Below are 6,080 nucleotides of genomic sequence, written 5' to 3'. Positions count from 1 at the left end.
TCAGATCAGTGAAATAGGCTTGAGTTCTCAGAGAACATTCCCCAGGCATACAATTACCTAATTTTTACAAAGGAGCAAAAAATCCTAAGTGGAGCAGGGAAAATCTCTTCAACAAGTGGTGCTGACAGAACTGGTTAGCAACTTGAAAAAAGCGAACATAGACCCCCAGTTAACATCATGTATGAAGGTAAAATCCAAATGTATTAAAGACCTTGATATCAGACCAGATACCATAAGGTATATTGAACAACACGTCGGTAAAACACTCCATGACATTGAGACTAAAGGTATCTTCAAGGAGGAAACTGCATTTTCCAAACAACTGGAAGCAGAGATTAACAGATGGGAATACATTAAACTGAGAAGCTTCTGCACCTCAAAAGAAATAGTGCCCAGGATACAAGAGTCACCCACTGAGTGGGAGAAACTATTCACCCAACATCCTTCAGATAAGGGGCTAATATCCAAAATATACAGGGCTCTGACAGAACTTTACAAAAAAAAACATCTAATCCCATCAAAAAAATAGGGAGAAGAAATGAACAGACACTTTGATTAAAAAAGAAATACAAATGGCCAAAAGACACATGAAAAAATGCTCCTCGTCACTAATCATCAGAGAGATGCAAATCAAAACAACGATGAGATACCACCTCACACCACAGAAATTGGCACACATCACAAAGAATGAGAACAATCAGTGCTGGCGGGGATGTAGAGAGAAATGAACTCTTATCCACTGCTGGTGGGAATGCCATCTAGTACAGCCTCTATGGAAAGCGATATGGAGGTTCCTTCAAAATCTGGAAATTGAGCTCCCATTCGACCCAGCTATTCCATTCCTAGAGATATACCCTAGGAACACAAGAATACAATACAAAAACCCCTTCCTTACACCTATATTTATTGCAGCACTATTCACAATAGCCAGGCTCTGGAAACAACCAAGATGCCCTTCAACAGTTGAATGGCTAAAGAAGCTGTGGTACATATACACAATGAAATATTATGCAGCCATCAGGAGAGATGAAGTCATGAAATTTTCCTATACATGGATGTACATGGAATCTAGCATGCTCAGTGAAATAAGTCAGAAGGAGAGAGAGAGACGCAGAATAGTCTCACTCGTCTATGGGTTTTAAGAAAAATAAAAGTCATTTTTGTAACAATCCTCAGAGACAATGAGAGGAGGGCTGGAACACCAGCTCACTCCATGAAGCTCACCACAAAAAGTGGCGAGCACAGTTATAGAAATAACTACACTGAGAACTACCATAATCAAGTGAATGAATGAGCGAACTGGAAAGCCTGTCTGGAGTACAGGTGGGGGTAGGGTGGGATGGAGGGAGATTTGGGACATTGGTGGCAGGAATGTTGCACTGGTGAAGAGGGTGTTCTTTATATGACTGAAACCTTATCACAATCATTTATGTAATCAAGATATTCAAATAAAGAGAAAAAATTAAAAAAAAAGAAATAGAAGAAGAATCAGAATTATCAACTAGAAAAAAAGAGCTTAATAAGCTGTCTGAAAATTAAAAAGAGAATAAAAAATTTTAAATCCAACATGTTTAAAACTACATTCTTTATCTTAACCATCTCATAAAATAATCTCACACTTACAACCTGAACCTGAATGTTCTTTTTCTTATGCTTCACATACAATCATCAGAAAATTTTTATTTATTTATTTGGTTTGGGGGCCATACCTAGTGGCCCTCAGGGTTACTCCTGGCTCTGTGCTCAGAAATCACTCCTCACAGTGCTCAGGGGACCATATGGGATGCCAGGGATCAAACTCAGATCAGCCACTTACAAGAGAAATGCCCTACTTGCTGTGCTATCACTCCAAACTTCATCAGAAAAATTTGACTCTCTCTTCAAAAATATTCTGAATAATTGTCTGAATAATTCTCATTTCCTCTGCTTTTTCTTGGACATAAGCCATTATCTCATTCAAGAATTATAGCAATAACTGTGTATTTTTCTTTCCATAACTTTAAAAATTCTACTAAATCAAATCCTTATTTGGAGTTCAAAAGTAGTGAAATTTGTTTTTCCTAAAAAAAAAAAAGACAAAAAGTCTAAAATAATAAGGCCAGAGAAACAGTAAAAATGTTAAGGTGCTACTGTTGCATGCTATTTCCCCTAGTTCCTATATATGGCCCCTTAAGTACTACCAGGAGAGATTTCTGAACAGAGTAGTCTTTGTGAACTGTTGGATATGGCCAAAAAAGAAAAATAAATAAAAAAATAGAATTTTATAAAATAAAGGACTCTAAAAAAAATGCTGTAAAACTATTTTCAGACGGAGGGAGGGGGGAACCTGGGGGCCTCTAAGAGTCCACCTGAACCCACTACTGGCCATCTGAGCTGACACCCAGGGAAGGCCTGGAGTCAGGGAAAAAGACAAGGATGGCTGGGGGCCTGCCAAGCCTCCCAGCACTCCCCATGCTAGGGAGAAAGGCTCTGGTATGGGGCCTCCCCAAACCCCATACCTGGCAAGAGCTGGTCTCCAGAATCAAAGAGGAAACCGGAAGCCAGATGTCTGCCTGCCCTCCTCCCCATGCACCATGGAGTGCAGAGGGAGGGGAGAACCTGAGGACCACTGAGAGTCCACCTGAACCCACATCTGGCGATCTGAGCTGGCACCCAGGAAAGGCCTGGAGTCAGGGATAAAGACAAGGATGGCTGGGGGCCTGCCAAGCCTCTCCGCACTCTCCAGGCTAGGGAGAAAGGCTGTGGTATGGGGCCTCCCCAAACCCCATACCTGGCAGGAGCTGGTCTCCAGAATCAAAGAGGAAACCGGAAACCAGATGTCTGCCTGCCCTCCTCCCCATGCACCTCCACCCTGGAGTGTGGAGGGAGGGGGGAACCTGAGGACCACTAAGAGTCCACCTGAACCCACTTCTGGCCATCTGAGCTGGCACCCAGGGAAGGCCTGGAGTCAGGGGGAAAAGACAAGGATGGCTGGGGGGCCTGCCAAGCCTCTCAGCACTCCCCAGGCTAGGGAGAAAGGCTCTGGTATGAGGCTTCCCCAAACCCCAAACCTGGCAAGAGCTGTTCGGTGCATGGGGAAGAGGGCAGGCAGACATCTGGCTTCCGGTTTCCTCTTTGATTCTGGAGACCAGCTCTTGCCAGGTATGGGGTTTGGGGAATGCCCCATACCAGAGCCTTTCGCCCTAGCCTGGGGAGTGCTAGGAGGCTTGGCAGGCCCCCAGCCATCCTTGTCTTTTCCCCCTGACTCCAGGCCTTCCCTGGGTGCCAGCTCAAATGGCCAGAAGTGGGTTCAGGTGGACTCTTAGTGGTCCTCAGGTTCCTCCCTCCCTTCGTACTCCAGTGGGGAGGTGCATGGGGAGGAGGGCGGGCAGACATTTGGCTTCCAATTTCGCCCTTGATTCTGAAGACCAGCTCTTGCCAGTCCCAACCCTTACTTCCCCCCATCCTCCCATGTAGGTGCAGCTAATGACATGAAGCTCACCACATAGAATGATGGGTGCGGTTAGAGAAATGACTACACTGAAAACTGTCATAACAATGTGAATGAATGAGGGAAAAAGAAGGCCTGTCTTGAGTACAGGTGTGGGGGGAGTAGGTAGATCTGGGAAATTGGTGGTGAGAATCTCGCACCGGTGAGGGAGGGTGTTCTTTTCATGACTGCAATCATACAACTACAGTTATATTTGTAATCATGGTGTTTAAATAAAGATAATTAAAAAAGAAATTAATATTAAAAACTGTTGCTATAACAGATTTTAAAACTTAAAAAAAACTATTTTCATAGTGCCAAGAATGATTCTTGGAACACATAAATGATTATTAAATGCTTATTAAATATATTACTAATTGAAGATATATTTAAATATTAGACACTTCAGTATTCTATATCTTCTTCTTATAGTGAATAGTGTTTGAAATCCACACAATATTTTCAGATTATATGTTTGACTAAGGCCTCTAAATATCATGCATATATTAGCATTGCTAGAGGGCCAAAGTCATTTCATAAAAATGCCTTTTCATTCTTGGCTATAGATTTCATTTATTATTTTGAAATTTTTGTGCAAAAAGACAAATGTTATCATATATATGGATGCTCTCTAAAATTTTATTTTAAGAGAGATATAAAGAACAATACCTAATTTAAATAAGAAAATAAGAGTTATATTTTCAGAAATATCAAAGCTGTCATAAATTCTTAAAGAAAATGACCCTGTAAATGAGAAAAAATAGAGGAAATATATCTAAAGCATTTTATTTTAAAGTAGAAGTATATAGCACACTGTAGGCTTGGAAGGACTATAAAACTTTGAAGTATTTGTGTAACAAGTTTATATGTCTATTATATTATAGAAATTTTTGTTTTTGTTGTTTGCAGTGTTGGAAAGTAAAGCCAGGGCCTCACACATGCAAGTCATGTCTTGTACCATTCAGTCCTTTCTGCAGCACCAGTGATTTTTGTATTGATCAATTCTGCAACACAACAATAGGAGAACTAAAATAATAGAAACTATACTAGATTGTGAAGCAAGAGATAGAAAGCCACTCTGTAAAACCTTGTCTAGGGTGTTTAGTAGAAACACAAGGTAAACATGGTTCTCAGTGAACAAGACAGAATAATTTGATAATAAAGATCTTGAGTTATTGAGGGGTGATGGAAATTAGAGGCTAAATCTTCACATGTTTCCTTTTCTTCCTGGATTGCTAGCAATTTTCCTTGTACAGCCTTCCTGTGTTCATGATTCTGAGTTTCAGCCAATGCTAGAAGAAGGAACATATATTTCCAGAGATTTGGTTTGTTGACCTAAAAACTTGCTAAATACACATGCTTAGAGTAATTTTGGAGGATTTTCTGAATATGGTAAATGTTCTTTCAGCATAGATTTGAGATAACTTCAATCATAAAACTTCCACTGCCTCTAATACTATACTCTCTGTTTTAGCCTTCACTTAAATGAAAGACTAAACTAGGTTTCATTAAATCACTGCTTACACTGTCAAGCTCAGTATCACTAGCTATGCATGTCTCATAATTACCGTACTTTGAATTTAACTAAAGCAAATAAGGAGTAATTTTTTAAATTGTATTACATTTACATTTAAATAATTATCTGTGGTTTATGACCAACATTCTCATAGAGCTCTAATACCATTTATTTCTCCATTTGAAAAAAGGCTGAGCCAGGGAATAGCAAGTTTTTGCCATCTAAATAAGAGCATCTATATAACACATGGTGGAGATACCTACAACAATCTGGTCTCTGTGAACTTCCCTGGCAATGCTTTTTACTATTCTTCATAACCACAGCACCACATTTTACTAATAATACGGCTTTTCTCACCCATTACCTTTCTTTATTCTATTTGTGTCCCCCAATTCACAATACAGACCAGGCAAAGGGCCTGGGTTGAGGTATATATGGGTTGAATTTACTGTACCTCCTCTTTCTATACAGTCAGTGTAAAGAATACAGTCTGTGGTAAGAATTGAGAGGCCTTATCTTTTTTTCTTTTTTTATTTTTAATATATATATATATATATATATATATATATATATATATATATATATATATATATATATATATATATATATATATATATATATATATATTACTTCACCAATGCAACATTTCTATGACCAATATCCCAAGTGTCCTTCCTCTCCACCCCACACAGGCCTGTACTCTAGACAGGCTTTCTACATCCCTCATTCAGTAACATTTTGTTAGGATAGTTCTCAGTTTAATTATTTCTGTGACTGCACTAAATGATCCCTGTGGTGAGTTTCACGTCAGGAGCTGGACACTCCAGTCCTCCATTATTTTGTCTCTGAGAATCATTACATAATGTTTTTCATTTTTAATTTTCTCAAAACCCATAGATGAGTGAGAAGATTCTGTGTTTATCTCTCTCCCTCTTACTTATTTCTCTCAGCATAATAGATTCCATATACATCCATGTATAAAAAAATTTCATGACTTCATCTCTTCTGATGGCTGCATAATATTCCATTGTGTATATGTACCATAGTTTCTTTAACCATTCATCTATTGAGGGGCATATAGGCTGTTTCCAGAGT

The 6,080-nt window shown here is 39.2% G+C and overlaps 1 non-coding gene across 1 annotated transcript; it reads right to left on the bottom strand.

Moving 5' to 3' along the window:
* Positions 1-5,364: 5,364 nt before the first annotated feature.
* LOC126010096 (small nucleolar RNA SNORA51) lies at positions 5,365-5,497 on the bottom strand. Its single transcript, XR_007496233.1, has one exon. It is a non-coding gene; the product is annotated as a small nucleolar RNA SNORA51 (small nucleolar RNA).
* Between the last annotated feature and the right edge of the window lie 583 nt (positions 5,498-6,080).

The sequence above is a fragment of the Suncus etruscus genome, chromosome 5 (assembly GCF_024139225.1).
Source record: "Suncus etruscus isolate mSunEtr1 chromosome 5, mSunEtr1.pri.cur, whole genome shotgun sequence".
In the NCBI taxonomy this organism is placed as follows: domain Eukaryota; kingdom Metazoa; phylum Chordata; class Mammalia; order Eulipotyphla; family Soricidae; genus Suncus; species Suncus etruscus.
This window is presented reverse-complemented; position numbering and strand designations above follow the sequence as displayed.